Source organism: Tursiops truncatus, chromosome 10 (genome assembly GCF_011762595.2).
Source record: "Tursiops truncatus isolate mTurTru1 chromosome 10, mTurTru1.mat.Y, whole genome shotgun sequence".
In the NCBI taxonomy this organism is placed as follows: Eukaryota; Metazoa; Chordata; class Mammalia; order Artiodactyla; family Delphinidae; genus Tursiops; species Tursiops truncatus.
Window position 1 is genome coordinate 51102662 of NC_047043.1, and position 23909 is coordinate 51126570.

A 23909-nucleotide genomic window follows, 5' to 3' on the forward strand; every position below is an offset into this window, starting at 1 on the left:
ATTTTTAAAAAAAGATTTAAAAAAAAAAATTTTGGCTGCACTGCATGGCGTGCGGGATCTTAGTTCCCCAACCAGGGATCGAACCTGCGCCCCCTGCAGTGGAAGGCAGAGTCTTAACTACTGGACCGCCAGGGAAGTCCCCTCAAATATTTATTTTTAATAAGTTTATAATTTAACATATACACAAAATGCAATGATTGAACATATATATAAGGTCAAAGGACAAAATCTGAGGCCCTTTGTGACGTTGAGGACAAAGCCAGTGGCCCTGTCTGCTCCCTGCGATAAGCCTTGGGAAGCTTGAGGCCAAGACGCCTGCTCCACCGCCCCATTCCCAATGTGCTTAGGTGGGCTCAATGGCATGAGTTAACAATTGTTTATCCAATGTTTACTCTTGTCTTCTTCCTCACTCACAAAACTGCAATTTTGTCTTGGGGCAATGTGCCAGTTAAAATATGTCGTCTCCCAGTCTCCCATACAGGTTAGGGCAGACCAGGTGACCCATTCCTAGCCAATGGGATTTGGTCAGCAGTCTATTGGATGGGGCTTCCGCAAAATTATTATTTCAGTGATAGAGAAGGAAAGACTCAGCTGACATATGGATTTTGCCCTTCTGGCTTCCTTCTTTGAATATAGATGTGATGCCTGAAGGTAGTAGTATTTGTAGTCAAGAGAATGAAAGTCAAATGCTAAGGATGGAAGAGCAGAAAAGTGCAAGAGATCTGGGTTCCTAAGGGCACTGTGAATTTGCTATATTAGGCCTGAACAACCTACCTCTGGACTTCTCGATATATGAGATAAATAATTCTTTATTTGGGACTTACTGTCACTTCCCAAGGAGGTGTTGGGCTGGTCTGGTACTCCAGTCATGATAAACACCAGTGATATCTGTATAATCTTCACTGAAAAAGCTCTCTGTGTAAATTGAGTTGTAATCAAGTGTGGCCTCAGTGGCTTCTTCCAGGAAGCTGGGAGTGTCTGACTCCATTGGAAAGCCTGTGTGTTCTCCAAGGACCTGTCAGGAATGGAGTTTAGGTCAGTAGTGAATTCTAGACCAGTGGTCAAGTCCAGGGGTGGTGTGCGGAAAGTCACAGCCAGGGCGAATAAGGCAGAGAGGATCAGGGCTTCCCTGGGCGAGGTGCAGAGGGCAAGTGCAGGGTGCTCTCCAAGGTAAGCAGGAAGGCAGGCAGGCCCTGCGTGTGACCCCCTTTCTAATCCTCTCTTCGTTCTCCCCACTCTTCACCCCTTTCCTTCCCTCCTTGCATGGATCCTCACACGTCCTATTGCATTACCTTGAAAGCCCATCACAGTGATTTACTTTGCCAAGCGGAAGACAGTGGCAAGTCATTGCATAATCCCCTCCAACGTTCAGAGTTCCTGAGCAGCTGTCTGGAGGTGGATGAAAATAACCCACCGTTTCAGTTTTTATAACGCATTCAGGAGTGAGAATGTTATTTTTAGGGCACAATCATTTCAAAGCTCTTGCTGGCCTGGGAGGAAATGTCTCCAGTGCTTTAGGGAAATGACGTAGGTTCTCTTTTCTTTTCCAGCCACTGTCCAGAATGAGTTCTTTCTTTGTAGTAACAGGAAACGATTAATTGCTCATATCCAACTGAGAGTGTTTCAAACCATTGGAATTTAGGGTACTTTCCTGCTTTATGGCCTATGCAGTAAGTGAACTTGATACCCCTAATTCCACCTTGGTTTGGGGAGGATAAAGGTGATGTCTTTTATTCCAAATGGCCCAGAGCATTGTCAGGTATGCATGGAGTGAGGCAAGGATTTTGGTGCACGAGGTTTATTGAGGACCACAGTGAGGGAGAGGAGAAAGGAGGGTGGAGAAACAATGAAGCAGATGCTCATCAACAGGTCTCTGTCATGGCCCCTGCGGCTTCATCCTCTGAGGACTCTGAAGGTCCTGGAACATGCCTCAAAACCATCCCACTGAGGGCGGAGAGGTGGAGTGTATATACACCCACTCCCATCCCTCAGGGACTAAGGGCTGAATGTGGGGCATTAATTATGTGACGCCTCTGGTCTGCCCTAGAGTGGACTGAGCAGCCCCACTTCCCAGGGTCAGAGACTGTCTTGGACAGAGAGACTAGGAAGTTCTCCACAAAGCCGAAGGACATATGGGTGGGACACTGACAGCACCTGTGACAAGGGTCAGGGTCTGATTCGTAAATGAGCCATGTGACCCACATTTAAAATATACAGTATGGGGACTTCCCTGGAGGTCCAGTGGTTGGGACTCTGTGCTTTCACTGCTGAGGGCCCGGGTTTGATCCCTGGCTGGTGAACTAAGACCCCACAAGCCTCTCAGCCAAATACACACACACACACACACACACACACACAGTATGGACTTCTGAACAACTATTTTTGCCTTCCAAGGTCTATTTGCTTTTTTTAAAAATTTTTGGCTGCATTGGGTCTCCGTTGCTGCCTGCGAGCTTTCTCTAGCTGTGGCAAGCGGGGCCTACTCTTCACAGCGGTGCGCGGGCTTCTCATTGTGGTGGCTTCTCTGGTCGCGGAGCACAGGCTCTAGGCACGCAGGCTTCAGTAGTTGTGGCACTCAGGCACAGTAGTTGTGGCTCGCAGGCTCTAGAGCACAGGCTCAGTGGTTGCGGCGCACGGGCTTAGCTGCTCCGCGGCATGTGGGATCTTCTTGGACCAGGGCTCGAACCCGTGTCCCCTGCATTGACAGGCGGATTCTTAACCACTGTGCCACCAGGGAAGCCCTGGTCTATTTGCTTTTAAGTAAAGAAGCAGAGAATCCAGCTGTAGGTATAGGCTGTGGAGCAAAAGCAAATCGGAATTGAAGCCTTTACCATCTGCAGTTCCCATCCCCCTTCTCCAGCTCCACCCAAAGTAAATGAGGTCACCCTCCCCCTGTAGAGTCAGCACAAGTCTGGGCAGAAGATGACGCCATTGACTCTCAGCTGAAAACCGAGACAGCAGCATTTGCAAGAGTCAGGAAAGAACAGGGCTCAGACTCTATCATCCGAATCTAGAGAAGGCAGGGAACAATGCTAAATACCTGTGATGGCCATGACGATGAAGCCCACCGAGACAAAGATGTCCAGCGGATGCTTGGTGCCTACACTAGAGCTCCTGCAGACAAATAAGAAATCCCAGATATGTACTGTTTTAAATACTTTTGTTTTCTTTTTGTTCATAAAAATAATACATACTTCCAGTAATTTTACAAAACTTAGAAAATATAGAATAAGGTAAAGAAGGGAAAAAATCAACTGTAATTCATGTTCTGATCTTGTATAAATACATAAACAAGATAGATAAATCTATATATAAAGAAAATTCAGATCTTTTATAATATAATCATATATTAGAGCCTGTTGGGATCCTTTTACATACACGGTTCTATATCCTGTTTTTCATAAAGCATATCACGGGCTGTGTGAATCTGTATGCCTTTGACAAATTCACAATGTCTCTGTCATCTGAATCTTATTCCATCACCTGGATATGCCATAAACCATCTGGCCATTCTTCTATGAATGTGTGGTGAACACCTTTGTGCTGACAATCTGACCTCTGGGTATTTTGTTGGGATGTACTCTCAGGTGTGGGATTACAGAGTCAAAGGGAATGAGGCCAAGAGTCTGGGGACCGAGTGAAGGGGCGGCCTCCACTCAGCAGTCCCTAGAGAGAATCTGTGACAGAGATGACAGAGTTGCAGGAGTTTAAAGGACCCCCAGGCAGGGTCCTCAAGTTTGAGGGAACCCTAGAGATAGCCTCCTCCCACACCCTCTTTGTTGTCTTTCAGATAGGAAACTGAGTCCCCAAGAGGTTAAGTCATTTGCAATTTTGGGGCGTTGTCTACCACTTCTGGCCTATGTGTAAGCTCTCAACAAGCCTCTCTGAGAGCAGCCCAGATGGACCAGACTTGGCCAGGCCATCAGGCTCCAGACTTGGGTTGTTTTTAGAAATTAAATTACATCATGACACAGAAGATGGAATGGCCAGGCGGCTGGCTGCCCAGCTAGAAGGAAGGCTATGTTCTTCTGGTGCTTGAGAGCCTGAAAGGGTACCTCCTTCCCCATCAGCTGACTACATATAATAGGATAAAATATCTCTTCCTTCATTTGGAAAAACCACAAGGCTTGGTGAAGTGCCTAGGAGCAAAAATAAATCAGGAGGAACACCATGCATTGGGTCAGAGTGAGTCAATGAAACCCACACTGGGAAAGGCAAAGACCTTCATGAAGGCAGCTCATTCTTTGGTTGTTTGTTGAATGAAGATTTGGACTCCAGGTATGGTGTGTATTGCAGACACTGTCAGAGTCCTGCTCATATACCCTCAGCACACACCGTTCCCAGATATAGCAACCACTTCCTACTACAAGCACCTGAGAAGCGTGACTTGAGGGCTTTCTCTGGCTGCAGGAGTCTTGCTCAGGCCCATCTGAACAGGCAGGCTAGAAGGGCAGGAAGCCATCTCCTGGAGCAACCATCAACCAATGACCAATGGGAGTTGGTGTTTAAAAATCCCTGTTTCCTTGCCTTGTGGGTAGGACATCTTTGTTCTCTACCATCTCACACAGGTCCCAGTGTAAGTGGGTCACAGATGCGTGGAGCAGTAACCTGCTCATTAACATACCCTGCATTGGTTGGTTTTCCTTCTGTCTTACTTTCCTACTCCCCTACCAGTTCTCCTGGCATCACCCCCAACTCAAATCCTTGTGTCCATGTCTCCTTCTAGGGGAACCCAACCTAAGAGAATGTAGCCCCTTGAGAATTAACTGTAGGAAACCTTGATATGAGAAACTTCGATCAGCGGAGTAGACACAAACTGATACAGATGTTAAAATTGGCAGACAAGGACATTAAAATCATTATTATAATTATGTTCTGTATTTTCAAAAAGTTAGAGCATAATAAGATGAGATATGGAAAATATTCTAAAGTCCAATGGAACTGCTAGAGATGAAATAGAGAGAGGAAAGCAACCAAGATAAACATCGACAGTAGATGAAGATTCCAGGCTGACAGGCAGAGGTCAAATTATAATAGCTAGGATTAGGTTCAGTTACATAAAACAGGGTAGGGGGTGGTAATTAGCAGTACCTTAAACAGGAGAGAAGCTTATTCCTCTCTCATGTAAAAGAAATCTGGAGGTAAGCACTGCATAACTAAAAGGGCAGCTGCACTCTGCCATCGGATTCAGTCTGGTCTTTCAACCCTACCATCCTTGGTGTATAGCTTTCATCCTCTCATGGCCCAAGGTGGCAACTAGAGCTCCAGCCATTACATCCACATTCTAGGCAGCAGAAAGAAGGAAGAGCAGAAGAGCAAAAGGAACCCTTCCTAGCAGGTCAATTCCATTTAAGCAGTCTGCCTGGAAACCTCATAGAACTTTTCCACTTAGATCCCATTGTCTAGAACTTCATATGGCAGCCTCAAGCTACAAAAGAGCCCTAGAATTATACAGTCTTACCTGCTAATATCAGAGTGGTGCTATTAAGTAGGGAACAAAAGAATGGGCTGTTGGGTCAGATAACCAGCCCTCTCTGCCTTACCAAGAAAGATCCAAGGCTTAGAGATGTTTGGTACAGAGGGCTGCAAGGTGAAGGACAGAAAACAGGGGTTAGTTGAATGTTTGTTTTCAGAATAACTGGACCATTTAGAGCTCCACTTTGCATCTACCTCGCACATGTGGAACACAGGCAATCCAGACAAAAAAAATTTTAAAGCTCTGTATCAGTTATCACGGCTGTATAACAAACCACTCCAGATTTTAGAGGCATAAAATAACATTCATGTATTATTTCTCACAATTTTATGGGTTGGCTACAGTCAATTGGCAGCTTCACCAGGTCTGGGGGGTCTACGATGGCCTGGAGCCTTGGTTCTGGCTGTCATTTGGCCCCCTCTCTGCATGGTCTCTCATCACTTCAGTAGTCTAGCTCATGCTTCCAAGAGAGAGAACCTGGAGGCTGCAAGGCTTTTTGAGACTGAGGCCCCAGAACATGCATAGCATTACTTCTGCTGCATTCAGTTAGCCAGAGCAAGTCACAAGGCCAGACCAGGTTTAATAGGTAAGAAATAGACTTCATCTTTTGATGGAAGAGCTGCAAAGCCGTTGTTAAAGAGGCATGGACACAGGGAGGTTTGATTCATTGGGAACCATCCTGTTAACAATCTGGCAGAGACTCTAAAGAAACTGACTAAACTGCCTGGAGGGCTCCCAGAATGAAGCTGTCCTCATTCTGGAATCTTGAGATCTTATCATCTCAAGGCCTACTCCCTTCTTGTTCATTCTAGAGCAAAGTCTGCCCATAAATAAGCCCTGCCCACTTCACCTCTCAGTTGAGGACCAAAAGAAAGAGCGTGACATATACACCAGCAGAAGGATTCAGTACCAAATACCTTGAAAAATCTATCCAGTCTCTTACTCTTGGGTATGTACAGTTAACAAAGGGCTACCAAAAACATTAAGAAAATTTGAAACATGAAAAAGAAAGACCGCGTCAAAGGTACAATTAACCCCAGAGCAAATGGAGATAAACTAGAGAACAGATGGAAGCATAATTTAAAAACAAAAAAACTTAAGTGACTTCAAAGAGATTTGAGAAGCTATTATATTTATAAAACAAGAACAGAATACTGTGGGGGGGAAAAAACAGTCAACAGCACAAGAAAAATCTTTGGAAGTATAATGGCAGATACAAAAAATTCAACAGGGCTTCCCTGGTGGCGCAGTGGTTGAGAGTCCGCCTGCCGATTCAGGGGACATGGGTTCGTGCCCCGGTCTGGGAAGATCCCACATGCCGCGGAGCGGCTGGGCCCGTGAGCCATGGCCGCTGAGCCTGCGCGTCCGGAGCCTGTGCTCCGCAACGGGAGAGGCCACAACAGTGAGAGGCCCGCGTACCGCAAAAAAAAAAAAAAAAAAAAAAAATTCAACAGAGTTTGAAAGAAAAGGAACTCTTCCAGGAAATGGAACAAAATCAAAGAAATGGAAAATAGAAGAGGTAATGAAGATAGAAGACCACCCTAGGAAGTTCAACATCTAAATAGTAGGAAGTCAGTAAACAGAGAAAGTGGAAACCAAAGGAAGGAAATTATTAAAGAACTATGGAACAAAATTTCCTACAAAGATATATGCCCTTACTTTGAAAGAGCCTTCTGAGTTCCTGGTCTAATAAGTTGTTTTGTTTTTTTTTAAACCCAAGTCTAGGTACCAAAGGGAAACTTCAGAACATCATGGATTAAGAGAAGACCCTCAATCTTCCTAGGAAGGTAAGAAACAACAGGTCACAAATAAAGGAAAAAATTAAAGCATCCAGGGACTTTCCTGGTGGTCCAGTGGTTAAGAATCCGCCTTCCAATGCAGGGGACTCAGGTTTGACCCCTGGTCGGGGAACTAAGAGCCCACATGCCGTGGGGCAACTAAGCCCGCGCGCCACAACAAAGAAGAACCCGTGCACCACAACTGAAGACCCAGCGCAGACAGAAAAAAAAAAAGAAAAAGATTAAGGCATCCAACTTATTATCAGACATGAAAGAGCTTAGAAATTTTGCCTCTCAAGTATCCTTTCTGCCAAAGGAAGATGTGGTATATAGGACACAGTGGAACTCCCCAAGGAGTGCTATGAAAAGAAACTCCAGCTTCTCAGCTGTTCAAGCAGCCTGAACACAACCAGTTCACCTTAGATCAAAGACTCAGTGAGCTCTCACAAGAATATTTTTAAGAAACATGGAATACATTTCAAACAATAGGAAAAGGAAGAAGAAGCTAAATGATATTAGTCATGTAGTAAAGAAAGCATATATTTCTTCTTTCAACAGCAAAAGAGAACCAATTAGAAACATTAGAAAACAAATGTACAAGATGTATGAAGCAACGAAAAATCGCAGCATGATTTTGAGGAACTGGGAATGTAAGTGTAGTAAACTGATTGCTTTAACGACCCAATGGTACTCCATTGTATGATTAATACCAGTTTATTCATTTTTCTGTTGATGTACTTTTGGGTTGTTTCCAGTTTGGGGCTATTGTGAATAAAGTTAATGTGGAAATTCTTGTCTTTGTCTTTTGGTGTGAATCTCATTCTTAACTCGGGTCTTTTTAACTTGCTGTTTCCTCTGCCTGGACCACTTCACCTCTAGATCTTTCCAAGGCTGGCTCTCTCTCACCGTTCAGGCTAGCTATCAGATGGTGGCTGGGGGGGACAGGCTGTGGGCTGGAACACTTGGGGGCTGGCTGGGCACCTCTTTCTCTTACAGTTTCAGCACCTCTCCATGTGGTTTCTCTTTGTGTGCTGGTTTGAGCTTCCTCATAGTGTGGCAGCTTCAGGGCAGTTGGACTGCTCCCATGGCAGCTGACAGTCTCAAGAAAGTATTCCAGCAAACAGGGGAAACTTCATTGCCTTTTACAACCTAGTCTTGGAAATTACATGGCATTGTTTCTGCTGTGTTCTGTTGGTTACAGGTAAATCACCAATCCACCTCAATTCAAGGGTAAGGAATATACACTCTACCTCTTGATAGGTGAATGATAAGAATCTAGATGAGCCATGTGGAATGGAAGATATTACTGCAGCCAATTTTTGGAAAATACACTCAGCCGTACTGTCCATACCCTATGTGGTTTTTTTCCATAGTACTGTTTATTATTGCATATTATTTTATTTCTTTCTTTGTTTTTGATCAACCATCGCCCTTTACTAGAATGTGTGCTCTAAAAAGGGCAGGAACCCTCTCTTTGTTATTCTCTGTCCTCTTACCAGTACTTGAATTGTGGCTGTGAAACTGAGTCCCCCTAAAACCGAGTTCTCTTGAGTTTATGATTAATCTCTCTATCCAAAACCCTGTTCCTTTGGGATTGAGGGATAGCAAAGAAAATGGAGGACTGAAACCAAGCAGGACCCTGTGGGGCCTTCCCAGGTAAAAATTCCTTCCATATGTCCCCCATTTCTTGTTCATAGAAAAAAAGGCTTTAGTCTCCTAGGCGTTCCCCAAGTTCCAAAGAACAAGCTCAAGCAATTAATGATCAGGACAACAGAGTCATAGGACTCCTAGCTCCTCCTAAAGGGATATACTTAACAACCTGGTGCATATCTTGGAGTTCTTCTGCAGAAATTAAGACCCCTATGCAAGTGGAGGATGGTGACACTACATGCTGACCACAAGCACACAGATACTAGACTGGTTGGAACCAGAAGCCTTAGATTCCTGAAACATCACCCTGTTACTTCACCACCAACCAATCAGAAAAAACTCCACGAGCTGATCATGCATCCTCCCACCCTCTTCCCTAACACTGTCTTTAAAAACCCTTGCCTGGAAGCCATTGGGGAATTTGGGTCTTTTGAGCATGTGCTGACCTTTCTCCTTGCTTGGCACCTGAAGTAAACCCTTACTTCACTGAAAACACTTGCTGTCAGAGTTTGGCTTTCTGCGCTGCAGGCACAAGAGCCTTTGCTTGGTAACACCTGCACATCATATTCAACATGTTTATTGAATAAAATAATAAGACTTTTGAGACAGGGAACCATAGATGCCTGTTAATAAACCAAGTAACAGAAGCACAAGCACATTATTTAGGGATGTGGACTTAACCACTCAAAGAAGTAAACTAGAAATAGTTAAAGGAGTTGCCTGTAGGGTTCAAGATGGGAAAGAAAGGATGGGACAGAGGGCAAATACTTTACTGCAGCACTTGTGTATATGGAAAATTTTTAAATGCATGTACTTTTTTTTCCATTTTATTATTATTTTTTAACATCTTTATTGGAGTATAATTGATTTACAATGTTGTGCTAGTTTCTGCTGTATAACAAAGTGAATCAGCTACATGTACACATATAGCCCCATATCCCCTCCCTCTTGTTTCTCCCTCCCACCCGCCCTATCCCACTCCTCTAGGTAGTCACAAAGCACTAAGCTGATCTCCCTGTGCTATGCAGCTGCTTCCCACTAGCCATCCATTTTACATTTGGTAGTGTTTATATGTCAGTGCTACTCTCTCACTCTGTCCCAGCTTACCCTTCCCCCTCCATGTGTCCTCAAGTCCATTCTCTATATACAAGCAGCTCATGAAGCTCAATATCAAAAAAACAAACAACCCAATCCAAAAATGGGCAGAAGACCTAAATAGACATTTCTCCAAAGAAGATATACAGATGGCCAACAAACACATGAAAGGATGCTCAACATCACTAAACATTAGAGAAATGCAAATCAAAACTACAATGAGGTATCACTTCACACCGGTCAGAATGGCCAGCATCAAAAAATCTACAAACAGGGCTTCCCTGGTGGCGCAGTGGTTGAGAGTCTGCCTGCCAATGCAGGAGACACGGGTTCGTGCCCCGGTCCGGGAAGGTCCCGCATGCCGTGGAGTGGCTGGGCCCGTGAGCCATGGCCATTGAGCCTGAACGTCCAGAGCCTGTGCTCCGCAACAGGAGAGGCCACAACAGTGAGAGGCCCACATACCGAAAAAAATAAATAAATAAATAAATCTACAAACAGTAAATGCTGGAGAGGGTGTGGAGAAAAGAGAACGCTCTTGCACTGTTGGCGGGAATGTAAACTGATACAGCCACTATGGAGAACAGTATGGAGGTTCCTTAAAACACTAAACATAGAACTACCATATGACCCAGCAATCCCACTACTGGGCATATACCCTGGAAAACCATAATTCAAAGAGAGACATGTATCACAATATTCATTGCAGCACTATTTATAATAGCCAGGACATGGAAGCAACCTAAGTGTCCATTGACAGATGAATGGTTAAAGAAGATGTGGCACATATATGCAATGAAATATTACTCAGGCATAAAAAGAAATTAAATTGAACTATTTGTAGTGAGGTGGATGGACCTAGAGTCTGTCATACAGAGTGAAGTAAGTCAGAAAGAGAAAAACAAATACCATATGCTAACACATGTATATGGAATCTGGAAAAAAAAAAAGGTTCTAATGAACCTAGGGGCAGGACAGGAATAAATGCATGTACTTTTGCTTGTTTGATATTAAAATTTTTTAAGTTAAATTTTAAGAGGTTATTGTAGAAAATAGGGAAAAATTGGAAAATATGCAAGACTAATAACAAAGCATTATTTGCAATCCCACCACCCAGAGACAGCCACTCTAAACACTTTGGTCTATTACCTTCCGGTTGAAAATAGTCTGTATCTTGCCTTTTTATTTTCTTTGCATGAATTCTATCATGAGGATTTGCTCTAGAGCAGAAATGCCGGCTGGTAAAGGTAACCTAAGGATTCCTTTACTTCTTGTTTCCCCTACTTAAAGGTCTGCCTATTTATGCCCTTTCTTTTCCTCTCTCCACCCTGACAATCGTGTTTAACTCACTCTTGCCCCGCCTCTCCTTGCCTCTTATTCAAAGACCTCGTGAGTTCATCACTGGCTCTTTCTCCTCAGCCACAGGACAGCAGCGTGTGTCTTGGTGACTTATTGCTACACAACAAACTACCCAAAACTCACTGACTTAAGGCAACCATTTTTAGCATTTTTCAACAGTTCTGTGGGTCAGGGATTTGAGCAGGCTCAGCCCCATCATCTCTGCTCCACCTGATGTCTGTCGAAGCATAATGTCCACCACGTCCAATGCCTCAGCTCAGAGCACTGGCAAGGCTGGTGGCGAACAGGAATGGTTACATTGGGATCACATGTCTGGGGCTTTAGCTTACTCTGGCCCCCAGGTGCCTGGCTTCTCTTCCATGTGGTCTCAGGGCTTTTCCCTCTCAACATGGTCTCTCCAGCAGGGTGGTCAGTCTTCCTGCATGACCGCAGGGCTCCCAGGAGCTTGCGTCTGAAACTCTGCCTGCATGCTGTTGGCTACAGCAAGTCACAGGCCCAGCCCAGACGCAAGGGGAAGGGAACACACAGGGCATGAACACCAGGAGGCATGGGTTACTGGTGGCCACCAGTGAGTCACATGGATATGAATTCAAATCCTGGCTCCTCAGCTTGCTAGCTGTATTTCTTTGGCCTAATTTCTATACTTCTCTGAACCACCATTACCTTCTTTATCCATAAAATAATCAGGATATAATTCCTTCTGGGCAAAATCATTTTATGCAATGAATAAGAAAAACATGTATTATGCTGCACATAATCACTGCATGCAGTTTCATAGAAGGGACTTAAGCATTAGAAAGATGTGCAAACCATAAACTTGATAGAACCATAAGAAAATAAGCTCCTGGTAATCTGAAGAAATCTTTGGGAGGGCTTTAGACTTCCAAGGAACCAGAAGTTGGAATCTCAAAAAAATCGCAAAATACGGTGATTCCAGTATGGTTCCATGGGTGAAGAATTTCTTCTCTCTTCTGTCTGGAATTACTCCTTTCTTCTATTTGCCAACCTCTTGGCTGTATTTTAAGTTTAGTCCTTCTCTTCTTATCTCTCTTGCTGACTAATTTCCTTTGCCTAGTAACCCCTTGTTCTATCCAAAAACCTGGAGCCACAAGAAGCCCTTCCCATGGTCATCCACCCTCCCCTCTAGAAGAGAAATCCCTTTAAGCCTCGTCCCCATAACTGTGCCCTTTCTCCTGGCCTCCTGCCTTGTCACTTCCACTGTGAGGCTCCTCCCCAGCAAGAGATTTGAGAGCAAATGACCTTTAACCCAATGAGAGTCCCCCTCCTGCAATCTCCACTAATCTTCTTAGGTGTTAATATTTAGCCTTACCTGGTAATACCCAGGTACTGGTAAATGCAGCTGCCCACAGCCTTAGCAGAGAACCTTTTGGAATGCTTCCCTTGCTTCTTTCCCCTGCCTGTTTGATGGAGATTTCTGTTCTGGCAAGAGATCAGCAGAAGTGATACCCCTTTTTCAGCTGAAGGAACACACTTTGAAAGTCAAAGATTTGTTGAAGCACATAGAAACTGTTTCTCAGAGTTGCTCTGAGGTAACTCACAGGATAATTAGCACATTATCAAAGGCCTGAAATGAATGTACAGTGAGGAAGGTGATCAGTTCTCCTCCCACTTTGGAGGGCAGGTCTGGTGTTGGGGGGAAGCCTTAGTTTCTGCCTGTCTAAGATGCGTCCAGAAGATGCTGATGCTGCTGGTCTGGGGACCACACTTAGCCAGGAAATGCTACTAAGTAGCAAAGAAGGCGAGAGAGAAGTGATGGACATCTTCCTGCAACTCTGAGAGGCAGCAAGCAACCCTCAGTTTTTCCAGGCATTTGCATGCAGCAAAGATCCTGGGCTTTGGGGACAGATAGAGCTCTCCACCCACTGGGTGGTCCTGGGCAAGTCACTTTACTTCTCTGAGACTCAGTTCCCTCATTTGTAAAGAAGGGGGTGGGGTTCATACCTGCCCCACTGAATTGTCCGGGAGATTTTGAGACACAGGGTGTAGGATGGCCCAGCTGAGTGCCCAGCACATCTAAGCCCTCAGTAACCGGTACCTGGTCTCACTATTGCAAGGGTGGAATCAAGAGACCTAAGCAAGAGTCCAATGTCTTCAGCTTTTCCATGTTGCAAGTGAGGACGTTGCTTTGTCTTCACAGGTCCCAAGTTAATAAACAGCAGTGTTCGTGGGTGTGCTCCCAGCGTTCAGATGGCTGCTCTGCTTTGATGGGTACACTTGAGCCACCCCAGGGCAAAATGAGGTAATGCTCTGGAGTCATGAAGAGAAGGCTTCTTTCTCATGAGCTGTCACACCCTCTGATGTGAAGGTGTCTTTCATAGCCTGTTTTCTATTATTAAGTTCATGTGACACCTTTGCCACACACAGATCCTTCTCCAATGGCAGAAAATGAAAACATTTCACAGTTCTTATTGGTTCAAGTCCATTTTCTGCTCCTACACACACAAAGCATTTTCTTTGAGTCTACGTGCCCCATTTCCAAGCCTCTGGTTTTCCCAGACATCCTCATTAAGCAGCAATACCTGCAAGTCCTTCAAAGGACTTATTCTGTTTGCTCAAACCTTCAAATTGCTTTGCAATAACTAGAGACTGCTCTGCTGACAGGCAGGAGGGAGAACAACCCAGATTTCTTTCTCTGGGTTTCTGCTTGTTTTGACTGTTGCAATTTACACCCACATTTTGTCTAACTTTTATTGATGATTCAAGAGAAGCCACCACCAGCAAAACCAGTTGTTTTGTGTCAGAGAACAGCCTTTGACTGAGGTGATTTTCTATGATGATGGCGACAACCTCATTTCTGGAAATGAAATTTCTAGAATTCTCTCTCAAGATGCCTGGGAAGAGCATACAGCTGTATTGTTCATTCATTACCTTATATCCCCAAATTTATTTCTCCTTACTTACAGAGCTAGTTTGTTTTACCAGTGTAAAAAAAGACTTTATCATGAGCACACTTTCTCTTCATTCAAGCAAAATTCCTAAACTGCAGTTGCTACCCTTTCTAACTTAAGAGATCAAAACTGGGCAGCGGGAGGTGTAGAGTTTAGAGCTGTTAAAGAAAGGCAATCAATGGAGTAAGTAATAGTGACATAGGGACATCAAAGATGGTGCCCAGGGCTTCCCTGGTGGCGCAGTGGTTGAGAGTCCGCCTGCCGATGCAGGGGACACGGGTTCGTGCCCCAGTCCGGGAAGATCCCACATGCCGCGTAGCGGCTGGGCCCATGAGCCATGGCCGCTGAGCCTGCGCGTCCGGAGCCTGTGCTCCGCAACGGGAGAGGCCACAACAGTGAGAGGCCCGCGTACCGTAAAAAAAAAAAAAAAAAAAAAAAAAATGGTGCCCAAATGGTTTACTTCACTAGCTGGGAATATGTATTCACCAACATGATATGTATTTCAGAAACCTCCTAAATTCATGTTGAATTAAGATTTTTACCTTAGGGATTTCCCTGGTAGTCCAGTGGTTAAGAATCCACCTTCCAATGCAGGGGACATGGGTTCGATCCCTGGTGGAGGAACTAAGATCCCACATGCCGTGGGGCAACTAAGCCCACGTGCCACAACTACTGAGCATGCAAGCCACAACTAGAGAGAAGCCCATGCACTGCAACGAAGATCCTGCATGCTGCAACTAAGACCCGATGCAGCCGAAAAATAAAAATAAAAATTATAAAAAGATTTTTACCTTAAAGCTATGTGACACTAATTAGCATATTAAATGTTTTCCATTTAAGAAATAAAGATAGACCATGAGATAGGCTAATTAGTTAGGAGGAAACTTTAATGAAGAAAAAAATACGAGCAAAAGCAAGAGGCATGCAGATTTGTTTTTCCTCCAGAGACCATACATACTCAAGCAATGTGGATGAAATTTCCTCATTTTCAACCCTATATATTTATCCAAATCAGATAGATAGATAGATAGATAGATAGATAGATAGATAGATTCAAGGTGCTCTTCTCCTTCCTACAGAAAGCTGTTTATTGAGGCAGCAAATATTTCTTGAGTGTCTAACCCATGCTGGGCACCATGCTAGGTGCTGGAGGCTGTGAACAAGACAAACGAGTAGTAGTCATTCCACATGCTAATATAGGATATTAGTTAAGAGTCTTCTGGTTATAAGAAACAGCTACTCCAGCAAAGGTAAGCAAAAATGGGAACTTATTGGAAAGCTATTACTGGAAGAGTTAAACATCCAAACCCTGGATAGGGCAGAACCAGGAATTCATGGACCTTCCCCTTTGGGCAATGATGTCATTATGGTGACTCAGCCCCAACAAGTCCCAACTGCTGTGTCTTTCAGGTCAAGTTTCTGAAGAGAGAAACTCATTGGCTCAGCTTGGGTGCAGTGTCTATCCCTGGTCCAATTAGCCATGGCCAGGATGGCCAGCTCATGTGGCTTGAACCTGCCCTGACATATTTGAGTCTTCCCAGAAACTGAAAGATTTTGTGAGTAGAGCAGACACTCATTAGCTTCTATATTTTGTAGCCGTAACATTTCAATAGGTTCAGGGTTATATTCAAAATATTTAACAACTGCTATGACCCAGGCAGTGACTAGTCCAACCAATGTTGGTTGTAGGCTAGAAATAAGGTCCAGGAGGGTCCTTGCTGGGTCAGGCATTAACCCTGTAGTTACTAGGTCATGGGGAGGTATGGGGCATACTATGGAAGGGGCCAGAGTGGCCCTGGAGAGGTGGGGCTTTGGGGAATTTTCCTAGAAGGTCAGGTGCCCTGGAAGTAGATTCCGAGATGCAGATTTACATGGAAGTGATTTATTAAGGAAATGTTCCCAGGGAAGGCCATTAAGAAAGTGGATGAAGCAAGACAGGGGAGGAGAGGAAGCCAAGCAAGGGTGCTATATTGGGGTTCTCCAGAGAAACAGAACCAATGGAATACACAGGTACAGCTGACCCTTGAACAACATGGGTTTGAATTGCATGGGTCCACTTATATGCAGATTTTTTTTTGATAAATATATATAGTACTACACAATCAGGGGTTGGGTGAATCCACAGATGCAGAAACACAGGGCTGTCTATGGGACTTGAGAATCTTCAGATTTTGGTATATGCGAGGGCTCCTGGATACTGAGGGAGGAATGAATATATATACACATATATGATTCCATATATATAGATATGGAATTGGCTAACATGATTATGGAAACTGAGAAGTCCCACCACCTGCTGCCTGCAAGCTGGAGACCCAGAAAAGACAGTTGCAGTCAATCTGAAGACCTGAGATTCAGGAGAATGGGTGATATAACTTCTAGTCAAAATCTGGAGGCCTGAAAGCAAAGACCACTGATGGTGTAAGACCCAGTCCTTGACAGGAGAAGACTGATATCTTAGCTCCAGCAATCAGACAGAGATAGAATTCTCCCTTCCTCTGTCTCTTTGTTCGCCCTTCCTTTGTTCTATTCAGGTCCTCAGCAGATTGTGTGAGGTGCACTCACATTGGGGAGGGCCATCTGCTTTGCTCAGTCTACCTATTCAAATCCTAATCTCATCTGGACACACCCAGGATAAGGTTCAACCAAATATCTGGGCACCCTGTGTCTCAGTCAAGTTGACGCTTAAAATTAACCATCACAGACGCCCTCAGTGATGCCTCATCCCAGGTGCCACAGCCTGGGAATGTGGACTCTTTCACTGGAATAGACTCAATGTCTAGCAGAGAATCTTGCACAGTTTAGGCTTTCACTAATAAACAAATGAAGTTCTGGATTGAAGCTATGCTGCAGATTTCTCCCAACCAAAGGCAAGGGAGCCAGCCGCTTGTTATCTCAGCACTTCTTGGTCACTGTTTCATGGCCACGTTGGGCAGGGATCTCCTCCCCAAGCACGTCTGGCTCTCTGTGCCCTGGCTGAGCAGCTGCTGCAGAGTAACAGGTGCTGGAGGTGAAACCACCCAGAGAGTCAGGTGGAGGATGGAGCCCTGACATTGTCTGTACCAGTGGGAGCAGGGCAGTGGCTGCTTACCAACTTGTTCAGAAGTATTTCAACATTTCGACAACCAGTACAGCCAATCAAGTGTGTGCCAGGTGGATGTCAGCCCTAAAAACAATGCAGGGTATGGCAACCGGAGAGTGAGACATTGAATAGCAATCCAGTCTCTTCAACTGGCTCGATGTCAGTAGGCCACATTCATCTAAGGCATTAGTTCCCTTAACTCTAAAATAAAAGGGTTGGGGTAGATGATTTTACTTCCAATCTTCTATAGACAATTTCTCCCCTAATAACATTAAGAACTGTCTTCACTGTGTCTAGACTCTGCCTAGATTTTGAGATTCAAAGATAAATAATATATGCCGTGGACGCTTGGATCTTTCCCTTTGTTTCTAGACTGTAACCTCACCTTCCTATTTGCTGCTCTCTGTTTGGGGGACGCCCCACATGTGTGGTCTTAGTGGAAAGTCTCGGCAGCTTCCTAAAAGGAAGGTCCTCCCTGATTAGCCCAACACAGACAGAGGGCTTGGACCTCCGGATCAGCTGGCTGCTTTCTCCTAGAGTTTGGAATTTGGAGTGAATGACACCTGGAGGAGGGGATGGTTTGCAGGTCACTCCTTGCAGACAGCAGGGACGTGCTGACTACACTCTTCTAAAGTGTGGTCTCTGCTGGGGTTCCCAATGCATGGTCTCCTGGAGCCCCTTAGGCTGCACCTTTTCAAGCCTAGCTGTACACACTTAGTTTCCATTCTGTATCATTGCTCAAGAGTTGTTGGCCTGTCTCTTCCCATTTCTAGACAGTAGATGCCTTGAAGCCTGGGACTGTGGACTCTTCCACTGGAGTCACTCATGTCCAGCAGAGACCTTTGCACAATTTAGGCTTTCACTAAGAAACAAATGAATAAAAAGTAACAAATCATGGTACAGACAAAAAGAAACTGGAAAATTAGCCATGGAAATTTTTAGAAAACTCTATTCTGAGATTAATACACAAGTACCTGAACAAACAACTGTGTTTCTGCAAAGATTTTTTTTTCAAATACTGATGAAAAGACTCATCTATGTGCCTGTTTCTTTGTCCAGCTCTTTATCCAATAATAGTTTGTTTACCTGTGTGCAACGACCTTGCTTCTAGGCCTAAGGCTGAGCTTCCCAGGACTATTGTTTTAGGCAATGTTTATGTGCAATTTTTTCTTTTGTTCCTTGTGGGTAAAACAACTTAGTAACCATAAAATGAGAATCTGAAGCATCTAAAAATCAACATCTTGAGTGGTCTTCCATCCATGTCCACTCTCAGCAGGACCCAACAAAAACATCCCAAACAGACTAGCAGATACAAACTATCATATACAGAATGGATAAACAACAAGGTCCTACTGTATAGCACAGGGAACTATACTCAACATCCCATGATAAACCATAATGGAAAGGAATATGAAAAAGAATGTGTGTGTGTATATATATATATACACATACATGAGTCACTTTGCTGTACAGCAGAAATTAACACAACATTGTAAATCAACTATACTTAAATAAAATAAATTTTTTTAAAATCCCAAACAGATGAAAACCTGTTTGCTTTGAAGACACACAACAAAGAAACTGGAAGAAAAAAGAGTGAAACGTGTGCCAAGCAAGAGAGAGATTTCTCCTTATACTTTCTTTTAAATAATAAAAGATGAACTCATTATTATCCCAAAATCTCTTGAGGCAGAAATTCAGGCACCCTATTATTCTATAAAATCAAAATGACAGCATCCTTGGAGAAACAGTTGCCTGGTAACTCAGAACAGAGGGTTGTCTTTAGATTCCTCTGGAATCAAGTGTATCTATTTTGGTTTTTCTGTTGAGCTCATTTCCTTCCCTACAATCCCAGAACTGAACAATTTAGGGGGAAGAATTCCAGTCATAAGAAAGTCTCTTTTCCTACAGAAGATATTTTTAAGAAGTACAGCTCTCTTCATGAAGTTGAATTGTTCTGTTTTTAGGACTGTTACATGAACATATAAGAAAAGAAAAGGAAAAATGCATTAACATGTAAGAAAAGGAAAAATGCCAACTGAGAGGAGGTTTCAGACAGAGATGTATGTTTTGTGGCTGAAAGCCAGACACCAGTTTTTTTCTTTTTTTCTTTTTTTTTGGCCGCGTTGGGTCTTCGTTGCTGCGAGCACGCTTTCTCTAGTTGCGGTGAGCGGGGGCTACACTTCGTTGTGGTGCGCGGGCTTCTCATTGCGGTAGCTTCTCTTGTTGCGGAGCACGGGCTCTAGGCACACGGGCTTCAGTAGTTGTGGCATGTGGGCTCAGTAGTTGTGGCTCGCGGGCTCTAGAACGCAGGCTCAGTAGTTGTGGCGCATGGGCTTAGTTGCTCTGTGGCATGTGGGATCTTCCTGGACCAGGGCTCAAACCAGTGTCCCCTACATTGGCAGGTGGATTCTTAACCACTGCACCACCAGGGAAGTCCCCAGACACCAGCTTTCTAAGAGAATAAATTAATTCAGAATCTCACCTAAGATGAAAGTATAATTTACTCAGTTGAAAGATGCTTTGCAAACACCTACCTCTTCGTTGGAGCAAGAAGATTTGTCCGGGTAGGCTCTTACTCACCAAGCTCAGAAGCCCTAAGTCTCCCCTCTTCTGAATTAGTGATGTGGGCCCAGATCCTTTTCCTCTCTGCACTTAGATAAAAGTGAATGAGGTAATTGCATCGCTAATGATTCTTTTGCTTATAAGCAAGAGAACCTGAGTGAGAGACCTTACACAAGAGGGAAACTACTGGAAGGATTGGGATAACTCACAAAAGGATAACCAAATAGCTTGGGAGTGGGCGGGAATCAAGGTGCTGGAAGTTAAGAGTCAGGAACTACAGAAAGGTCGAGAAGGAGAAACAGGCTAGCAGGAGCCCATGATGAGAAAAATGAACTTCAGTATCTTTGTATTGCTCACTCAAGATTCATAATCCCTGGAGAGAATGTCACATTGGTGGAGTTTAGGTCAAAAGCCTGAGCCTGCTGTCCCGAGGCAGTGAGAGGAAGAATCTACTGGAAGGATGCTCCACAAACCCCTTCAGTTTCCAAGATGGAAGGTCAGGTACCTAGTTTTAGTCACGTCAAGACTGTCCACGATAGGGTGATGGGAAAGTCATTTCCCAAGAAGAAACTCTGGTGCTATTAAGAAGGGAGGATGAATGCTAAAAAGCCAGAAAACGTTCACCATTGTCTTAGGCTGGGTTCCCAGAAGCAGAGACGGAGGCAGAGATTCTTACACAAGTGATACCCTGAAGTCATGCTTTCAGGAGAAACTTGTAAAAAGATAAGGGAAGCAGGGGAAGAGGCTAAAGAAGGATGAGGTTTCAGCTGAGGTCTAATTTCAGCCTGATCCCAGTTCTGGAGTGTGAATGCCACCACAGTGTTGTCCCCTTTGAGGCAAGGGGACAGTTTTTGTATCCTTGTATGAGTCAGTCATTGGCTGCCTGATGCCCTGAGGGGAAATAGCACTTCCCAGGCATTTCCCAATAAGGTGGCTCCCCGTGGCCAAGGATAAATCTCCAGAGACCGGTATAAGCTTGAGCCAGTATCAGCAACACTTAGAATAGCTGGGAAGAGGGGAGCTAGCACAGTAAACGGGATCAGGGCAGGGCACCAGCAGTGTCTACTACAACCATAAACGTAAAGGCAAGGTAGTTGGATTTGATTCACTAAATCCAGGGTTTCCCATCTGTAGACTGATGTAATAATCCTGGGACTGCTATTAATTCTGAAACAGATCAGATGAAAGGGATCAATTATTGTGTGACTGTCTCATTGGGGAAAATAATGTAATGAACAGAGAGACACCAACAGACAGAGTAAGAAGAGGTAAAAAATTATTTAAAAGAAACAGATAATGACAACCGAATCAAAAACTGGGCAGAAGATCTAAACAGACATTTCTCCAAAGACATACAGATGGCCCAAAAGCACATGAAAAGATGCTCAACATTACTAATTATCAGAGAAATGCAAATCAAAACTACAATGAGGGGACTTCCCAGGTGGTCGAGTGGCTGAGATTATGCACTTCCATTGCAGGGGACACGGATTCGATCCCTGATCAGGGAACTAAGATCCCACATGCCACATGGCACAGCCAAAAATAAATAAATAAATAATAAAGATCTTAACACTCTTAAAAAGAAAGTTATTTAAAAAAAAACTACAGGGCTTCCCTGGTGGCGCAGTGGTTGAGAGTCCGCCTGTCAATGCAGGGGGCACGGGTTCGTGCCCTGGTCCGGGAAGATCCCACATGCCGTGGAGCGGCTGGGCCCATGAGCCATGGCCTCTGATCCTGCGCATCCGGAGCCTGTGCTCCGCAACGAGAGAGCCCACAACAGTGAGAGGCCCGCGTACCGCAAAAAAAACCCCAAAAAACAAAAAACGAAAAGTAGAGCTACCGTATGATCCATCAATCTCACTCCTGGGTATATATCCAGAGAAAATAATTCGAAAAGACACATGCACCCCAATGTTCACTGCAGCACTATTTACAATAGCCAAGTCTTGGAAGCAACCAAAATGTCCATCGACAGAGGAATGGATAAAGAAGATGTGATACATATACACAGTGGAATATGACTTCGCCATAAAAAAGAATGAAATAATGCCACTGGCCGCATCATCATGGATAGACCTACAGATGATCATACTAAGTGAAGAAAGTCAGACAGAGAAAGACAAATATATGATGAACTCACATGTGGAATCTGATTTTTTTTTAATGATATAATGAACTTATTTACAAAACAGAAACAGATTCATAGATTTAAAAAAAAACTTATGGTTATCAAAGGGGAAACATGGTGGGGAGGGATAAATTAGGAGCTTGGGATTAACCTACATACACTATTATATATAAGGACCTACTGGATAGCACACGGAACTCAACACTCTGTAATAACCTATATGGGAAAAGAATCTGGAAAAAAATGAATATATGTATATGTATAACTGAATCACTTTGCTGTACACCTGAAACTAACACATTGTAAATGAACACTGTAAATCAACTATACTCCAATAAAATTAAAAAATAAAGTATCAGCCTTCACCAGTGAATGATGCAGCTTGCCCCAAGATCCAGCACATGAATTATCAGAATGAAACAGAAATGTACCTCAAGCCTCTTATATGCTTTCCTACAAAAACATAACTCTCTGTCAATATAACTAGCAGTTCTTAATTATGAGATAAAATAAGGCGGAACAATATAGAACAATATTAAGAGAAATAAAAATGCCTTCAAATTAAGTACCTTTTCATCTCATCCTCTTAGGTCATTAATTACCACTTTAACTTTATCTTGGCCTCCCTACTCAACTACAAGGAGAATACTTAACTTTCTTTTGGTGGTTCAAGTGTCAAAAATGTCCTTAGCCTGGTATAGAATTTTTTTTTTTTTTTTTTTTGCAGTATGCGGGCCTCTCACTGTTGTGGCCTCTCCCGTTGTGGAGCACAGGCTCCGGATGCGCAGGCTCAGTGGCCATGGCTCAGGAGCCCAGCCGCTCCGCGGTATGTGGGATCTTCCCGGACAAGGGCACGAACCCGCGTCCCCTGCATCGGCAGGCGGACTCTCAACCACTGCACCACCAGGGAAGCCCAGCCTGGTAGAGAATTTTTTCAGAAAATCACTTCTAACTCTTCCCCTGCTGATCCATCTAATAACCCTACTTAGGTTTTATTGGAGGAGGCAAAGTGTTAAGAGTTTCATCACTTCTCTGATTAGTTCCAGAGGATAATAACAGCTCCTTTACAAAAGTAAACCATTTTTCAAAAAGAAAAAGGTAATGAAACTTACGGATATAGTCAAAGGACTGACACTAAAGGAGAAAGATTTACAGGAAGGAGATCACTGAAAAAAAAAAGAAAAGAAACTAATAGACTTTCTAATGCACTTGAAGGAATGCATAAAAAAAAACATATATCAAAGAAGTCTTATAGACCTAATGGGGAATTTAAGAATAATTAGTGATAAATGCACAGAAAACTAAGCAAACAAAAAAAGAGGCTACTGTTAATTCCAAGAAAGAACAGAAAGTTGTACAAAAAAAGAAATATAACTATGATTAACATTTACAACGTGAATAAACAACACTGCTCATTAAATTATGATTGACAGCATCAATGAGTAAAGATATCTAGTCTCAGTGACCTAAATATAAATGTAACTAAAATCTGGCAGACACCTCTCTCTCTCTCTCTCTCTCTCTCTATATATATATATATATATTTATATATAATGTATAATTTATATTATATAATATATATTTATATAAAGATATATTACATTATATATCTATATATTATATATACAAGAATATTCTATATAATATTCTTATGAGAATAAGTATTTTGAGTCTCTCTCTTGATTATACCTGGTAATAGAATGGCCAAATACATATATATATGTATATATATATATACCCACATACATATACCCATTAGATACCAGTAGCCTCCACACAGTTTTGACAACAAAAATTTCTCCAGACATTGTCAGAACATTGTCAGATGTTCCCTGGCGAGCAAGATCACCCTCAGTTGAGAACTACT

General features: G+C 43.5%; 1 long non-coding RNA gene across 2 annotated transcripts in view; it reads right to left on the bottom strand.

Annotated features, from left to right (window-relative positions):
* LOC141279754 (uncharacterized) overlaps positions 1 to 23909 on the bottom strand; it is a 70434-nt gene that overhangs the window by 13786 nt on the left and 32739 nt on the right. For both annotated transcript variants that reach the window (XR_012334538.1, XR_012334537.1), the window contains exons 3-5: positions 3041 to 3114; positions 1293 to 2794; positions 825 to 1015 (exon numbers count right to left, since the gene is read on the bottom strand). This is a non-coding gene — a long non-coding RNA (uncharacterized lncRNA). The remainder of the gene's footprint in view (positions 1 to 824; positions 1016 to 1292; positions 2795 to 3040; positions 3115 to 23909) is intronic.